General features: G+C 43.2%; 1 protein-coding gene across 2 annotated transcripts in view; it reads left to right on the forward strand.

Moving 5' to 3' along the window:
* Nucleotides 1–18,975, forward strand: part of LOC146060190 (mitogen-activated protein kinase 14) — a 96,055-nt gene that overhangs the window by 31,160 nt on the left and 45,920 nt on the right. The gene's annotated exons all lie outside the window — the stretch shown is intronic.

Here is an 18,975-nt window from a genome sequence, read left to right on the forward strand (position 1 = left end):
ATCTTAGGAACCATCTCGCCTCCTTCCTCAGGAGCAAGAGGCCTCGATCACCTCCTCTCTCCAGGGGTGGCACCTAATCAATGATCATATATGACATGGCATGACATTTTGAGAAAGTGGGCAGCTATAGACTATAAGTGACTGATGTAGCTTAAGCGGGTCTAATCGAGGAGCGATGCTGATTTCATCCTCTCCCTAAAAGTCTATAATTTTTGCCCACGTACATAAGCCCGCATGGGCACTTCAGAATGTACACAACATGATCCATGGTGCAGACTAGATGGTGCTGTATATGTATTTGAAGACCAGAATGTGGATGGCAAAATGTGCTTCCTGTAATCAGAGCCCTGCAGGTCGTGCACTTCAGACATTTAAAACAGCCTATTTTTTTCTTCAGCCACCCTCCACCTCCAGATGTGGGATGCATATTAGGACATAAAAGCATATCTTTAAGATTTTGGCCTCAATTAGTGGAGGAGCATTTGTCACTGTTTTAAAGGCGGAGTCTGTCGCCAATATAGCCCATTGCCTTCTGATCGCACTGGTGACCTTGCCATACCCACTGTTGCACTTCATGACGAGCGTCATACATTCATTGTCAATGCTGGTTTTCCTTGTGGTATCTGGATTTGCAACAATCTTCCTGGCCTTAGTCAAACTTCTATGGATGTCCACTGTTTTATAGCCCCGTACCTTTAAAACGCTCTGTACACTCTTTCAGTTGTACTTCAGCTTGATGTGTCCCCGTTTTGTTGCGCAACTGGGAAACCAGCAGATTGGCATTTAATTTATCTGGATGGTGACTTGTGGCTTGCAAAAGGGCATTTCTGTCAATAGGTTTCCTGTTCCACCACTAACGTGCTCCAAACGGGTTAAAAATCTTTGAGATTTATTAGTCCATTCTGACTAGTGGTTTTAATAATATTCCTAACCTGTCTTTAATGAAGCCTGGGTGCTACAAGTGCCCTAATTGTGTAACTTGTGGATTTTTGATAGCGGGCAACTGCTTCAAACACCCAGAATGCCTTCAAATATAAGATCAGCCATGTTTTGACGTGTGTCTCCCGTTTTTTTGTGGTGTACTCATAATATGCTCTCTATTATGTTGGTAAAACATTTAGGAAATGTAAGGAACACATGGCACTCCACAGATAGGCCATTAATTAGCAAAGAATCCAAATGACCAGCCTGTTGCGGTGCACTTAATGCAGAATAATCACCAGCTATGTACGCTGAGATACCGAATTATAGATCATGTCTGTGGTGGAGATCGTAACAAAAAATTATTGAAGTTGGAGGCTATGTGGATACACAAATTAAATACAGTGTCTCCAAAAGGTTTAAATGAGAGAATAGTGTGGAATATGTTGATGTGATGATTCTTATGTGCAACTACTTACTGCTTTTCAAGCTTCTTGATTTCATGCTCACTTGTTTAGTTTTTATATTGATTTTATAAGTGTCTGTCATTTCAGTTTCATTATGTTATATGTATTAATGTACCTGTGTGCAGACGCCGGTTTGTTTGCTAACGCACGCCCCCTGCCTGTGACACGGAGATGACGCTATGGGTTGCTTGGTAACATCAGCTGTCCCAAGACTGCTGATGTCATCTGGTGGCGCCAGCACAGCTGACGGCAGCTCCGTGATTGCAAGGCGTGGAGGGCGGCGGATGCAGACCGGGGCGTTGGTACATAAGGTGCCTACTTCAGAACTGATGCTGATTTTATTTCTACCAGCTATACCCCTATTTATGCTCTATTTTATCAACACACCCTGTACGTTACCTTGTAATTAGTTTTTTTTGTTTGCTATGTACGGCGCTGCAGACACTTTGTGGCGCATTATAAATAAACTTACTACTACTACTACTAGGTGTCATTGGTATGTATTCAATGCTGTTTGCGAGTGGTGACAGCGAGCAGGGCTTCCTGCTCGCTGTCACCACTCACCCTGACAGCATTCAACACAGCCTCCGCATCCGCAATTCCCCCTCGCTCCGTTTTTTGAGCAAGGGGGAATTGGTGGATGCGGCTCCAGAAGCAGCGAGACCCGCGGCTAAAAACTGCGAGTTTTCTGCAGCAGCCGCGGGTCTCGCTCTTTTGGGGAATTCTCGCCGTCCTGTGACGGTGAGGATTTCCCCAGAGCGTTGCATAGTGCGAGCGGCCGGCTCGGGGGTTAAACAGCGAGGATCGCTGGTTTTGAGCAATCCACGCTGTTTAACCCCCTCACGGCCGCTCGCACCGGCATTGAATACATGCCATTGTTTACCTTTCCCCCTGATGGCGGGGTGTGCTACCCCCGAAACATTGAGGCAAATAAACCTGTTTTGGTACTCTACCTAGAACGGCGGGCATCGCATGTACATTGCATGCCATTTTAATGGCATGCGATGCGACCGATGCGATGCCCGCGATTTCACATAGAAATACATGTTAAAATGTAAAAATCGCATGCGATGCGACCGACGCGATTACCGCGATTTAACATAGGGAACAATGTTCAATGACCCAATTGACCCGATTTTTCATAGGGAACAATGTTAAATGGCCCACAGAGGCCAAATAGCCACCCTCAAGTGTGAAATGGCCTCCCCAATTGTTAATGCAACCTCACGATCAACATCAACCCGAAGCGTGGCGAGCGCAGCGGTACGCGTCCTACGACCTTTTCATACCCCCACTATCCACGTCGGCGTGGAGTTGAGAATAGAAAGTGTGGCGAGCGCAGCGAGCCACCATGCCTGAAGCGTGGCGAGTGGATGTGGATACCTGTGGAGCCCAAGAGGGGACGCGGATACCTGTGAAGGTATCCGCGTCTCCTCGCGGGGCTCGCTGCGCTCGCCACACTTTCTATTCTCAACTCCACGTGGATAGTGGGGGTATGAAAAGGTCGGAGGATGCGTACCGCCGCCGCTCGCCACACTTCGGTTTGACGTTGATCGTGGGGTTGCATTAACAATTGGGGAGGCCATTTCAATTCACTCAATTCACACTTGAGGGTGTCAATTGGGCCATTTAACATTGTTCCCTATGTAAAATCGCGGTAATCGCGTCGGTCGCATCGCATGCAATTTTTTGGTCGCATGCGATGCGACCAACGCGATTTTTTACCTTGCATAGTTTTCCTCCGGGTACTCCGGTTTTATCCCAAATTCAAAAAATATACTGGTAGGCTAATTGGCTCCTATCAAACATTAACCCTAGAATGATGAGTGTGCATGTACATGTGGTAGGGAATATAGCTTGTAAGCTTCACTGGGGCAGGGACTGATGTGAATGTTCAAATATATTCTGTAAAGTGCTGCGGAATATGCGTGCGCTATATAAAAACTGTTAATTTAAGAAAAAATATATATAAAAAGTTTCTCCCATATTCCACAATTTTTACGAGTACGGAGGATCTGCAGCAATGAAGCAGACACTGACAAACATTTAGACCGCATGACAGTGAAATTCCTTGAGGGGTTATACCAGTAGGCATATGAGAGATGCTTGAGTTAAAGCATCTTTAATCCCCAGGGATAAACTGCTGGAGGAATCCAAGGTTGAAAAAACTAGACGGCAATCCCCGATATGGGTTAATACTCGCATACCAGTAAACACCTAGTTGAGGCTGGAAGGAAATATTGGCCACTTATACAAACAGATACCATGATTACTGAACTAAAAGCTAGCACACTCATGCCATGCTAGCAAAGAGGTTGCAATGTTAGGGATTATGTACAGCATGCCAACTTCCTAACAAAAAAACAGGGGTATATAAATGTCTGGGCTGCACTTACCTGGAATCAGGGAGCACTTTCCAACATCTACTTACATGTAGAACCACTCATGTAATTTACTACATATGCTGTCCATGTGGATTGATGTACGTGGGTAAAACCACTCGTCAGTTTAAGGAACACATGGCCCTACACCGTAGCGCAATTAAACAGGCAACGTCATGGAAACCAATGAACAGCCAGTTGCAAAACATTTTTGCCAGGTTAAACATAATTTGTCCTTGAGATATGAAATAATTGACCACGTACCAATGAACAAGAGTGGTGGTGACAGAGGTAAAGAGCTTCGCCGCAAAGAAGCCCAGTGGATTTATTCTTTATTTCCTGAAAACTGTATCACCACTTGGTCTCAATGAATATCTGTCTTTTACCTGCTGCCTCTAGATCGCTGTTAAAAACTAATTTAACATGAATAGCAACTAGTACAATTTCTCACTTGGGATGCAAGTTTGTAACATATTTTGTGAATACTGTTGTAAGGTATGCTGTTCTCCTATTAACCCTGATTACTAATCAAAGATGAGTGTTACTCAGGAACTCCCCTGTTAAACAATGATTGACACTTTACCAATTGTTTAGTCCAGGGGTGTCCAAACTTTTTGCGACGAGGGCCAGATTTGGTGAAGTGTAAATATGTGGGGGCCGACCATTCAGCCTGACATTCTTTGAATCATTAATCACACCAGAATGGTCCCCCACTCTGCCCCCATTCACTCTATGTCCCCCAGCCTGCCCCTTCACTGTATGTCCCCCAGCCTGCCCCATTCACTGTATGTCCCCCAGCCTGCCCCGCCTTCACTGTTTGTCCCCCATTCACTGTATGTTCCCCACTCTGCACCCATTCACTAGGTCCCCCAGCCTGCCTCCCTTCTCTTAATGTCCATCAGTGCCTCCATTCATTGTATGTCCCCAAGCCTGACCATCCTTCACTGTATGACTCCCACTCGCTGTATGACCCTCATTCACTATGTACCCCACTCTGCCTCCATTCACTGTATGTCCCCCAGCCTGACCCTCCTTCACTGTATGTCCCCCACTCTGCCCCCATTGAATGTATGTGCCCTTGCCTGCCCCCTCCCTTCTCTGTATGTTACCAAGCCCCTTGTGTGAGCCAGAGGATGGAGAGGCAAAGCAGGAACTGCAAGGACAGGAGATGGTTGGGCTCCCGCTGCCACCCTCCTCCACTCTGCATGTTACGGGAGCAAGCTTCCCCCTTGCAGCCCACCTCCCGAAAACTGCGGTCACTGTTATTGTGGAGTAGGGTGATATTCGATTGCAGCAGCAGGGGTAGGATGCTAAATACATCTGACTGGTGGCCGGCACCTCCTCACTGCAGCAGACAGCAAGGTAAAGTCGCGCTCGCCGGGGCCCCACCTTCAGTGCTTCCCACATCTGATGCTCTTCCAGCTGGAGGCTGCGGGCCACTTGAAATGACAGCACGGGCCGCATTTGACCCCCGGGCCTGACTTTGGACATGCCTGGTCTAGTCCATTTCCAGCAGAATAGTTGTAGCATGTTGGTAACTCAAAATACTGCATCTAAATCTTATGTCTCTCAAATTTATGGATATACAGTATGTCCCTGTTCCATTCAATTCCATGTTTTATCTTTACTATAGCACCTCAGGTGTTGGTACATCGGTCGGATACTAATTGTCATACAATCACCTGTGCGGGATTGTCTGTCATTTTTCTTGCACATGTCTGTATACTGGTACTTAAGCACACTCTGTAAAGACCCATACACACGAGGCGACTTTGCGCTGAAAGCTGCTCAAAACAGCCTGTTTTAGCGGCTTTCAGCTCAAAGCCGCTCAGTGTGTATGCCCCAGCGACGAGTGCTGCTGCGGGCTCCGGCATCATCGCCGGGAAAGCCGTTCATCTGCTGGTATTACCAGCAGATGAGCTGCATTGAGAACGGCTTTGCATAGCTCTGCGCTATGCAACCCCCCCCCCCCCCCCCTCCGTCGGTGCCGGGCAGGGGGAAAGCCGCTCAGTGTGTATGCACTGAGCGGCTTTCCCTGCAGCGGTGATTGACATGATTACTGTACAAACACGCTGAGTCACCCAGTGTGTATGGACCTTAATATAGGGCAAAGAAAAGAGTGTCTTTTTTGTTGGCGCACAGAGGTAAGTTGAGAAGGTAATAAAATATCAAATCTTTAATGATATTTTTTTTTAAACTGTCTCATTTGTGAAATATGAGAAAATTGTGTACAAATAAACATACAAATGTGTGTCACAATAAAAACGGCAATGTCCTTTTTGTCTTCTCTGGTGTGGTTTGTATGAAGGTTTTTGTCTTGAGATTAGACTAATATTTATTGGGAAATTCTATGTGAGGTATTTATTGTGCATTCATTTAAACTGAAAAATGTGTGCAATGTATTCTGATACATGCAATATCCCTTCAATTTGCTACAGTTTATTTAAACTGTTACTGTTTATATGTGGACTTAATTGCCACTGGGGAGCATGGCATCAGTAAATGTTTTTAAATTGAGTACAGTGTTACCACTTGTAGTGCTTTATTACTTCAATTTTGATTTCCTTGGAGAATGGTACCTGCAGACATGCGGGACGGCGATGGGGACGATATGTGCCCCTAGCCTCGCCAATATTTACATGGCTGAATGGGAAAGTAACGTTTTAAATGATGAACTAAAACGAGACATCGTCTTAATTAAATGTAACATAGATGATGTAATAATCATTTGGAGAGGTGATCAAGACTTTTATAAAATTTATACACACCTTAAATGTGAAATACATATAATCTAAAATTCACATCAAACCTTAAGAAGTCAAAAATAAAATTTTTGGATATTGTTCTTAGCTCCGAAAACTTTCCCAGTGAGTTAAGAATACAAACATCTACGTTTTTTAAACATGTAGACGCAAATAGCTACCTTGACTATACAAGCTGTCATTATGGGGCTTGGAAAAACAATATACCATTCTCTCAGTTTCTTCGGCTAAAGAGGAACCATTCTAGTAATAAAGCCTTTGAGGAACAAGCTAATGTCTACATTAATAGGTTTATGGAGAGGGGCTACCCTCAATGTATTGTCCAGGGGGCTTTAAATGGAGCTATACTCCTTGAGAGAGAACAACTTCTTATAACTAAAAACGAAACCTCTCCAATAATAGATAATGGGCCAGCTCCTACCTGTCATGTCACAGGCCAGGTTTGAAAAATAACAGGTGGTTGCTGATTGTCTGGTTGTTTATCACTTTCCACCTTATCGTTTTGTGAAGCTTGATACATCTGGCCCAATGCCACTAAATCTTCGGAAGTAATGTTCATCACTCAATATAATACCCATGAAAAGGAGATCAGTAAGATCTTTAGAATACACTGGAATGTCCTTAAATTAGACCCAGTCCTGGCCGGCCACATACCAGACTTTCCTAGGATTGTCTACAGAAATGACAATAAAATCATTAGTCTCCAAAAGTCAGCTAGAAAGTATAAAGAATAAACCCTGTAGTTATACTTTTCTTTCAATTATGGGAAGTGTCCCCTGTAATAATTGTAAAGTGTGTCCATATATGAGAGAAGGATCAACAATAGATGGCACAGACTTTAAAGTTATGAATTTTATTAATTGTAATTCCATATATGAAGTTTATCTTATAACTTGCAGGTGTGGTTTAAACTACATAGGTAAGACAAAACGGTGTCTTAAAATTAGAATACCGTAACACCTGAGAAATATTAAACATGGAGTACTTAACCTCAGTGTGTCAAGACATTTTAAGGAATGTCATAATTGTGACCCGCGTTCTCTTACTTTTAAAGGGGTGGAACTGGTATTGAAAGGAAAAAGAGGCGGAGTTCACAACAAATATATTTTAAAACGCGAGAACTTTTGGATTCTAAAAATGAATTCATTAGCACCCTCAGGGTTAAATGAGGGTTATGAAATTACGCCATTCATTAATCCTTTTTAACTTTATTTGTATGTATATGTCATACTAATTCTGGTATATCGGTGTTTTTATATATATCTATATTAGTAACGGGACCCGTTATTTGAGAAGCGCTAAGGGGGCGGTTAGTACATCTGCCCCAATGGGCTTAGTACATCTGCCCCCTTAGCGCTTCTCAAATAACGGGTCCCGCTTCTCATGCATAACGAGGAGAAGCAGGCACCCATTATTTTCTAATGTATTAACGCCCTGCAAGCCGATAAGGAGAGCTGTTATGCCCAGCGTTAACGGCTCTCCTTATCGGCTCCCCCGGCGTCCCGCGCATGCTCAGTGCGCTCCCCCCCCCTGTCCGGCTCTAATGGGCATGCGCGAGATCTCGCAAAAAACGCAAGATCTCCTGCGCAGCCCGAGCCAGAAGCAGGGCTGGCGAATTGGCCGGGGCGAATTAACGCCTGGGCGGCTGTTAATACATCGCCCCAGCCGCTAAACACTAGGGGATTGCAGGGGACAGCCCCGCCGAGCGTAACTTGGTGGGCTGTCACTAGCGCAGGTTAGGTGCGCTAGTAATAAATTAGGAAAATCGTATTCCCCCCCAGTTAACCAGCGTTAAGTGCATTTCTGCACTTAACGCTGGTTCATACATCTGCCCCAATGTCTCTAAATTTCCTCATATAAAGCTTTCTATTGACCTAAACGGCAAACACCTGGTTTCCTTGATTAAGGACATGCCGACAAATTAACCTGCTTCGACTTGGCACTGTTCCCTAAGAGTTTTTAAACATATGTTTTAATTGTTGTAATAGCAATGCAATAAATCGCTGATATGCCCCATAGTTAAAGAAGAGGGAGCGCTATTAGTGTTTTTATGTAATTTGTATTTTATATTATGTATGCAAATGTGCAGAGTTGTCTAGGATAAAAGGGGTAGCACGGCGTCACACAGGCCACCCCACTGACGAAGTCCTGTGATGAAACGCGTAGTGGCGTGGCTTGTGTGACGCTACTCTGCTGCTGGAGACGCTGCTGGTGGTCCGAGCTGTTTGCCGGGTGTGTGCGCCGAGCACTAAGTCGCAGCCAGCCGGGAGAGCATGTGGAGATCTTGAGGATCCGGTGAGTCCATCTATGCGAGCTGTCTTGCCAGTGGTTTATTGTAAAATCTTGTGGTAGCCAGCCCACACCAGAGGGAGACCTTGGTACGGGCACTACTTTCTGCAAAATAGTTTTAACATTGTTGCACACGTTTTTGATTAAAAACGATATTACACTATCAGGCGCCTCCTCTATTTTTGTAGATGTGCGTGTATGTATATGTATGTATATGTATGTTATGTATGTGTGTGTGTGTATGTATGTATATATATATATATATATATATATATATATATATATATATATATATATATATATATATATATATATATATATAACTTGTATGTTTGGCCGGGCACGACCTCCAAATAAACTGCTGGTTGGTTGCCTTCGTCCTTTTAATGTAGACTTCTGTGGGGTAATGACGCGACACTCCAAACTTGTAAATTTCCAATATCTTTATTGAGACAAACAGCAACGTTTCAATGCAGGTGCATTTTCATCAGGCTCAATATACACTTCACATCTACCCCATTAAATACCCCCTGTGTAACTTACGTGGGAGGGCGTTCACATAGACCACTCCCCCCCCATGTAGCAGTGTGATGCTGCCAGTTCACTAATCAGAACCACCTGGAGATCCAGGTGTACTGAGAGTGGACTGGGTTTAACCCTTGGCGTACACTTGTGCTATGTGCAAAAAACATGATAACAGAATACTCAAAAAACACACATAAATATGAAGAAAAAATAACAATAATCAGTATAACATAACATACATGTATGAGTGCAGGCTACCCCATGGCTATGGGTGTCTTCTCTCCTTAGTGATAATATAGTGAATATATATCAGGATAATGCAAATGGACTGATAACCAATATATTTAAAAGGTAATAGCATATATCATTAATCATAACAGAACATTTATCCCCGTATGTTCGTTGAGGCCGTTAGGTGAAACGGTGCCCAACTTGGCAATCCACCGGGCTTCACATTTCAATAACTGTAGACCCCTATTCCCCCCTCGAATGGAGGGGGGAATGTGGTCTATCATCCTATATTTTAAGGAAGCTAAATTGTGTTTAGCCGACACAAAGTGTCTAGACACCGGTTGATCACCCATGCCTTTAAGCAGGGCTTTGCGAATAGCCGACCTGTGGGCTGTCATCCTTTCTTTAAAGGGTCGCCCAGTTTTCCCAATATATGACAGCCCACAGGGGCAAATTATTTGGTAAACAGTGAAGGGGGTATTACATGTTAGTAAATACCTAATTTGTATGGGCCGTCCCATTTGGGGATGATTGAAGGTGGACCCGGGTATCAAAAAACTACATGTTGTGCAGAGACATCTTACACAACCTGTTCTGTTGGAGCTTTTTCTTGGTATATAAGGTGATGCATCAGATTTAACCAAAATATCTCTTATGCTTTTGGACCTTTTATAACATGGCATAATGGTGGTTTGCTTAAGTCCCAATTGTGGGTCTGCCTGTATCAATGGCCAGTGCTGGCGTACTATTTTGGTGGACATGGGGCTATGTTGATTGTATGTCGACACCCAAGGTAGACGGTTTTGCATTTGCTCCTTGCCTGGGTTGGCTAAAAGCAAAGTGTCACGGTCCAGGGCCATCACCTTTTGTTTGGAAGACTCCAATAAATCAGCTGGATACCCCCGCTGCTTAAACTTAGTCGTCATTTCATTCATCTGCCTTTCCGCTAAAACAGTGTCTGATACTATTCTCTTCACCCTCAATAATTGAGAATAGGGGAGGCTGCGTATAGTAGATTTAGGGTGACAACTCTGAAAATTAAGCAAGTTATTTCTATCGGTGGGCTTGGAGTACAAGCAAGTTGAAATGTTGCCCTCTGAAATTTTAATCAGTACATCCAAGTAATGGATTTCCTGATCACTATAGGTGTATGTGAGCTTAATAGGATGATCACTCTGATTTTGTACATTGATTAACTCTATAAGGTCATCAGGTGGCCCCCGCCAGAAAATAAGCACGTCATCAATAAAGCGATTGTAGTGTATTATTCTATCTGCAACTGATGGGGTGTCAAAAAATAGAGACTGTTCTAATTCGAACATAAATATGTTAGCATAGGACGGCGCTACGGCCGCCCCCATCGCCACTCCCATCAGCTGCAGATAGAATTTATCACCGTACACAAAGAAATTCCTGGTAAGAATTAAAGTCATAAACTCCAAAATTAGATCTATCGAGTCCCTGATACAGGGCATCCTGGGTCAAAAATCTCCTAAGTGCTGCCAATCCCATAGGATGGGGAATTGAAGTGTATAACGCACTTACATCAATAGTGAAAAGATACATTTTTTCTGAAGGAATGGTAAAATTTTTCAATTGTCTCAATAAATCCGTTGTATCTAAAAGATATCTGGGATGCGCCTTAATCCCAGGTTGCATCAGACTATCTAAATAGATAGACAAAGGTTGCATGAGTGATCCTCTGGCCGCCACAATTGGACGGCCCGGAGGATCCACAATTGACTTGTGGACCTTCGGTACACAGTAGAACTGTGGGACCAGAGGATATGCAGGTAATAATGCATTTTTTAACGTGTCAGAAATTGTACCATTGTTTACCGCATCAGTTAGTAATGTGCAGAGTTCCTGTTGGAAAACAACAGTGGGATCCTTGTCAAGGTTACGATATACAGTCCCGTCTTCCAGGTGTGTCATAATCTGTTTGTGATACTGGCTGAGGTCCATGATCACTAGTGCCCCGCCCTTGTCTGCCGGGCGGAACACCAGTGACCTGTCCTCAGACAGTGATTTTAATGCCATACGTTCTTTGCGGCTGATGTTGCTACGGGCAACCTCCAGTTCTTTAGCTGCCGCCCGCACCTCAAAGTCTGTGACTTTAGAAAATGTTTTTATAGAGTCATTATAAGACACCGGGTCAAAGGATGATTTACACATAATTTTACGCAATTGTGTAGGCAATACAGTCCTGTTAGGATTAGAATTACTCACAGTCTCTGTGTCTTCTTGCTGTGGTCTGTTATAATATTCTTTAAGACGTAAGGACCTGGACAGTCTATGATGTTCCACTGTCCATTGTAAATCCTGATGATAGGTGGACGGGACAAATGTAAAGCCTTTTGACAAAATGCTTTGTTCAGTGTCTGTCAGTTGATATGAGGACAAATTTAAGATGTTGCTTTCTTTCCTTTCGTTGTTCTTTTGCCTCCTCTCCCGATGCCTCTGGCCGCCCCTCCGGGTGACTCTGCGTGTTCTTCTATATGCTGTCTCGTTGTTACTCCTAAAGGGATAGCTTTTTTGTAGCCTTTCCCTGTTTTGGAGCTGTTGTCACTGCTTGAGGAGTTGAACTCCGTTGAGCTGGGTATATGCTCAGCCCTTTTGCGGTATCTGCGGAAAAATGGCTTAGCACCTTCTTTTTCCCGGTAGGGATTGGTCCACTGGTAAACAGTCTGCAGTTCGTAATCTTTGTCCACTTTGATTTTCTTCTCATTTTTGAATTTGATTAATTCACGTTTGTACTGTTGTATCTGGGTATTAAGTTTCTCATACCAGTCATTGGAAGTGTCTGCAGTTAGATTTGCTTTGTGGGTAGCTTCGAATGCTGCCAGTTTTTCTTTGCACAATTTGACTTCTTTGGACGAGTGCTCGATAAGTAACATCCAGTCCAGTGAGCACTTGTTGGCAATCGCTACCCACTTCCTGCAGAATTCTGCATCATATTTGCCGATGGTGGGGGCATTTTTGATGCGTAAGCCCCGGGGTATTTTGCTGGCCCGGTGGTAATCACTTAACGAGAGGGCATGATAATAATAATCGACCTCCCTTTTCTGTAGTCTCAACAAGTCTCTGAATATCACCTCCAGTGGAGCGGCTTCAGCTTGCTCTGCCAAAAGGCCTTGGAGACGGATGTCATCTGCTTCGTTAGCTGTATAGCTAAAAGTATGTCCAGTAACAAACGCTGTGCGTGTAAAACCGCCGGCATTGCTTGCATTAGATGGTATGTCCATAATGCTGTAATCCTGAACACCCGTGTGTGCAGGTGTGTGGACAGATGGACGGCCCAAACAAGGGGCTGTGCAGGACAAGGGAGACACTGATCGTGGATGGTGATCCGTGGGGGTGCCGCTGGCAGGAATCAACACTTCAGGGTGTCTGGTTCCAATATAGACTTGTATGTTTGGCTGGGCACGACCTCCAAATAAACTGCTGGTTGGTTGCCTTCGTCCTTTTAATGTAGACTTCTGTGGGGTAATGACGCGGCACTCCAAACTTGTAAATTTCCAATATCTTTATTGAGACAAACAGCAACGTTTCAATGCAGGTGCATTTTCATCAGGCTCAATATACACTTCACATCTACCCCATTAAATACCCCCTGTGTAACTTACGTGGGAGGGCGTTCACATAGACCACTCCCCCCATGTAGCAGTGTGATGCTGCCAGTTCACTAATCAGAACCACCTGGAGATCCAGGTGTACTGAGAGTGGACTGGGTTTAACCCTTGGCGTACACTTGTGCTATGTGCAAAAAACATGATAATGAACAGAATACTCAAAAAACACACATAAATATGAAGAAAAAATAACAATAATCAGTATAACATAACATACATGTATGAGTGCAGGCTACCCCATGGCTATGGGTGTCTGCTCTCCTTAGTGATAATATAGTGAACAGTACAAACGTGAATTAATCAAATTCAAAAATGAGAAGAAAATCAAAGTGGACAAAGATTACGAACTGCAGACTGTTTACCAGTGGACCAATCCCTACCGGGAAAAAGAAGGTGCTAAGCCATTTTTCCGCAGATACCGCAAAAGGGCTGAGCATATACCCAGCTCAACGGAGTTCAACTCCTCAAGCAGTGACAACAGCTCCAAAACAGGGAAAGGCTACAAAAAAGCTATCCCTTTTAGGAGTAACAACGAGACAGCATATAGAAGAACACGCAGAGTCACCCGGAGGGGCGGCCAGAGGCATCGGGAGAGGAGGCAAAAGAACAACGAAAGGAAAGAAAGCAACATCTTAAATTTGTCCTCATATCAACTGACAGACACTGAACAAAGCATTTTGTCAAAAGGCTTTACATTTGTCCCGTCCACCTATCATCAGGATTTACAATGGACAGTGGAACATCATAGACTGTCCAGGTCCTTACGTCTTAAAGAATATTATAACAGACCACAGCAAGAAGACACAGAGACTGTGAGTAATTCTAATCCTAACAAGACTGTATTGCCTACACAATTGCGTAAAATTATGTGTAAATCATCCTTTGACCCGGTGTCTTATAATGACTCTATAAAAACATTTTCTAAAGTCACAGACTTTGAGGTGCGGGCGGCAGCTAAAGAACTGGAGGTTGCCCGTAGCAACATCAGCCGCAAAGAACGTATGGCATTAAAATCACTGTCTGAGGACAGGTCACTGGTGTTCCGCCCGGCAGACAAGGGCGGGGCACTAGTGATCATGGACCTCAGCCAGTATCACAAACAGATTATGACACACCTGGAAGACGGGACTGTATATCGTAACCTTGACAAGGATCCCACTGTTGTTTTCCAACAGGAACTCTGCACATTACTAACTGATGCGGTAAACAATGGTACAATTTCTGACACGTTAAAAAATGCATTATTACCTGCATATCCTCTGGTCCCACAGTTCTACTGTGTACCGAAGGTCCACAAGTCAATTGTGGATCCTCCGGGCCGTCCAATTGTGGCGGCCAGAGGATCACTCATGCAACCTTTGTCTATCTATTTAGATAGTCTGATGCAACCTGGGATTAAGGCGCATCCCAGATATCTTTTAGATACAACGGATTTATTGAGACAATTGAAAAATGTTACCATTCCTTCAGAAAAAATGTATCTTTTCACTATTGATGTAAGTGCGTTATACACTTCAATTCCCCATCCTATGGGATTGGCAGCACTTAGGAGATTTTTGACCCAGGATGCCCTGTATCAGGGACCATCGATAGATCTTATTTTGGAGTTTATGACTTTAATTCTTACCAGGAATTTCTTTGTGTACGGTGATAAATTCTATCTGCAGCTGATGGGAGTGGCGATGGGGGCGGCCGTAGCGCCGTCCTATGCTAACATATTTATGTTCGAATTAGAACAGTCTCTATTTTTTGACACCCCATCAGTTGCAGATAGAATAATACACTACAATCGCTTTATTGATGACGTGCTTATTTTCTGGCGGGGGCCACCTGATGACCTTATAGAGTTAATCAATGTACAAAATCAGAGTGATCATCCTATTAAGCTCACATACACCTATAGTGATCAGGAAATCCATTACTTGGATGTACTGATTAAAATTTCAGAGGGCAACATTTCAACTTGCTTGTACTCCAAGCCCACCGATAGAAATAACTTGCTTAATTTTCAGAGTTGTCACCCTAAATCTACTATACGCAGCCTCCCCTATTCTCAATTATTGAGGGTGAAGAGAATAGTATCAGACCCTGTTTTAGCGGAAAGGCAGATGAATGAAATGATGACTAAGTTTAAGCAGCGGGGGTATCCAGCTGATTTATTGGAGTCTTCCAAACAAAAGGTGATGGCCCTGGACCGTGACACTTTGCTTTTAGCCAACCCAGGCAAGGAGCAAATGCAAAACCGTCTACCTTGGGTGTCGACATACAATCAACATAGCCCCATGTCCACCAAAATAGTACGCCAGCACTGGCCATTGATACAGGCAGACCCACAATTGGGACTTAAGCAAACCACCATTATGCCATGTTATAAAAGGTCCAAAAGCATAAGAGATATTTTGGTTAAATCTGATGCATCACCTTATATACCAAGAAAAAGCTCCAACAGAACAGGTTGTGTAAGATGTCTCTGCACAACATGTAGTTTTTTGATACCCGGGTCCACCTTCAATCATCCCCAAACGGGACGGCCCATACAAATTAGGTATTTACTAACATGTAATACCCCCTTCACTGTTTACCAAATAATTTGCCCCTGTGGGCTGTCATATATTGGGAAAACTGAGCGACCCTTTAAAGAAAGGATGACAGCCCACAGGTCGGCTATTCGCAAAGCCCTGCTTAAAGGCATGGGTGATCAACCGGTGTCTAGACACTTTGTGTCGGCTAAACACAATTTAGCTTCCTTAAAATATAGGATGATAGACCACATTCCCCCCTCCATTCGAGGGGGGAATAGGGGTCTACAGTTATTGAAATGTGAAGCCCGGTGGATTGCCAAGTTGGGCACCGTTTCACCTAACGGCCTCAACGAACATACGGGGATAAATGTTCTGTTATGATTAATGATATATGCTATTACCTTTTAAATATATTGGTTATCAGTCCATTTGCATTATCCTGATATATATTCACTATATTATCACTAAGGAGAGAAGACACCCATAGCCATGGGGTAGCCTGCACTCATACATGTATGTTATGTTATACTGATTATTGTTATTATTTTTTCTTCATATTTATGTGTGTTTTTTGAGTATTCTGTTCATTATCATGTTTTTTGCACATAGCACAAGTGTACGCCAAGGGTTAAACCCAGTCCACTCTCAGTACACCTGGATCTCCAGGTGGTTCTGATTAGTGAACTGGCAGCATCACACTGCTACATGGGGGGAGTGGTCTATGTGAACGCCCTCCCACGTAAGTTACACAGGGGGTATTTAATGGGGTAGATATGAAGTGTATATTGAGCCTGATGAAAATGCACCTGCATTGAAACGTTGCTGTTTGTCTCAATAAAGATATTGGAAATTTACAAGTTTGGAGTGCCGCGTCATTACCCCACAGAAGTGTGTATATATATATATATATATATATATATATATATATATATATATATATATATATATATATATATATATATATATATATATATATATATATTCATGTAATCCGCACTCCAATCCAAAAGAAACAGGCAGCAACGAGGTGCTCGCTTTAACGTAACACACTAGGTGTACCATACACAGCAAAGAGGCACAGGCACATTTGTGTCTTTATAAGAGAGCACACCCCAAAACATCCAAGTGAAGTCCACATAAATTTAAAACGTCCCCAAGGGTATTTCATCACCACAGGTAAGTCACTGGTAAGTCGACGTTTCGGACCACAAATCAGGTCCTTTGTTAAGACAGTAGAGGAGACATCCTAACAGCAGAGTAGTAGGCAGCATGACGAAAGTCCAGCGTGACGAAACGTGTGGGGGCGTGGCCTAGCGTCACGGAGATTGTGGAAGTCTGGAGGGAGTGAGTGTAATCTCTCCAACTTGTGCGAGTGCCTTGCATTGTTTTATGCTGTTCAACTTGCGGCAATTGTAAGCCTCCTGTTACGGTACGTGACCCCATCCTTTGTTCTACGTTTTAATAAAGAAACTTGCTTTAAAAAAAAAAAGTGGTAATTGTACTATTGGAGCGCCCGCACATATATTTGCAGATTCATTTGCCTGTGGATTCAGGAGAGCCCGTTTAGGGCTAATGTGTGGAGCAGCCGGCTTTTAAATCAAGCTGTGTGCAAGAGAGACCAACTAATTGGAGACACCGGTCATCCCGAACAAGGACTATATGTGAATCACCAGAGACTGGTATCTTGTTCTATAAGAGACATTTAATGCGCTTCCTTCTGTTTACATTTTCAGATGCACTTTAATCCTGTTTGGATACCAGGGTTCCTCTTTTCAGTTGGAAGCTGCGGTCTGATCTTGAATTGAGATCTGGTGCCAGGAAAGTGTTTACTACTGGTGCCTACGTCGTTTTGGGCTGGGGGCCCGTATTCAGGACATGGACAGTGACAGAATACAAATAATATACATTTATACGTTACCAGTGTCAGGCCTCCTCACCTTCCATCCGCCCACTGATCTGGAACGGAGTGAACTTCCGGGTTTACCGGCCGGAATTGATGCGAAACCAGCCTGTGGACTGCAATGTTGGTTGGACATCTCTGCAATAACAGAACAATAACAATAGTGCACACATTCATAATATATAGCAAGTGACGTGCATTATATTATGTCATGATCTTATTTAAAAATAACAATTATCACGATAATGTTTTATACAATACTCTGGACATACTTATTGTGTTGGGTGCATGCTCAGTGTTACTACCACTAGATGTGCCATTCTATTAAACTGCGCAAAACTTTGTACATAATGCTTAAAGTGTTTTTTTCTTATTGTGCTAGTGAAATATTATCACCCAGTAAGATATTATCTGTTGCTTTTTTAAGTGATTATTTATACAATCTATGTATATAATATGTTGTGCTAAATAAAATCCAGACATTGCTTATCAAGCATCATCTGGAATGTCGCTTTAAAAAAACATGAAAAACTCAAAAAAAATGTGAAAAACATACAAAACCTTATAAGCATTATAGAATTAACTATTGTGTATATATATATTTTTTAAAGAAATAACCCTATATAGGTGTACGGCGCTCAGGTATCCAAAAATGACAATACACGTGTTTACTCACAACGTTTCAGTTGTGTATGTAATGAACATTTTTCAAGTGTACAAAAAAACAAATCAGACAGGACATACCTTTTTATAGTAGAACCATTCCCCAGTGCAGGCTGCCTGCTGCGGCAGGACTGCCCACTCGGGCGGCTGCAGTGCCTAAAAGGGACTCCATCACATCTGGGCGTGATCTCTGTCTGTGAATGCTATCCATCACCATAGTTACCACCTACAACAATGCACATGGAGCTATACATACACAGTAATAATGCATTCAGTTTAGCATGATTTTTCCTGGCAGTTGTGCTGAAATTTTTGTTGGTCTACCTGAACGTGATTTAGTTTCCATAGAGGCCCTTATTTTCCACTTCTTAATTAGAGTTTGAACACTGCTGATTGGCATTCTCAATTGCCAGTTATTTTGCTTTCCCCAACACTCAGAATCCAGACACATCAGTGCAGCAGTGGATGATGCAAGGGTTTTTCAGGAGACCAGAAACTCACTGACCTCTTCCCCCCCCCCTCCACACACACACACACACACACACACACACACACACTGATTACAAGCAAACAGATCACAGGTGAAATGGCTTCACCCAATCACTAACCAGAAGTTAAAGAAAAGTTTGAGTTGTTATTAATATTCTCTGACAAATTACCAGAAAATCACGCATTCTGCTAG

The sequence above is a fragment of the Crinia signifera genome, chromosome 2, assembly GCF_055691185.1.
Source record: "Crinia signifera chromosome 2, ASM5569118v1, whole genome shotgun sequence".
Lineage (NCBI taxonomy): Eukaryota > Metazoa > Chordata > Amphibia > Anura > Myobatrachidae > Crinia > Crinia signifera.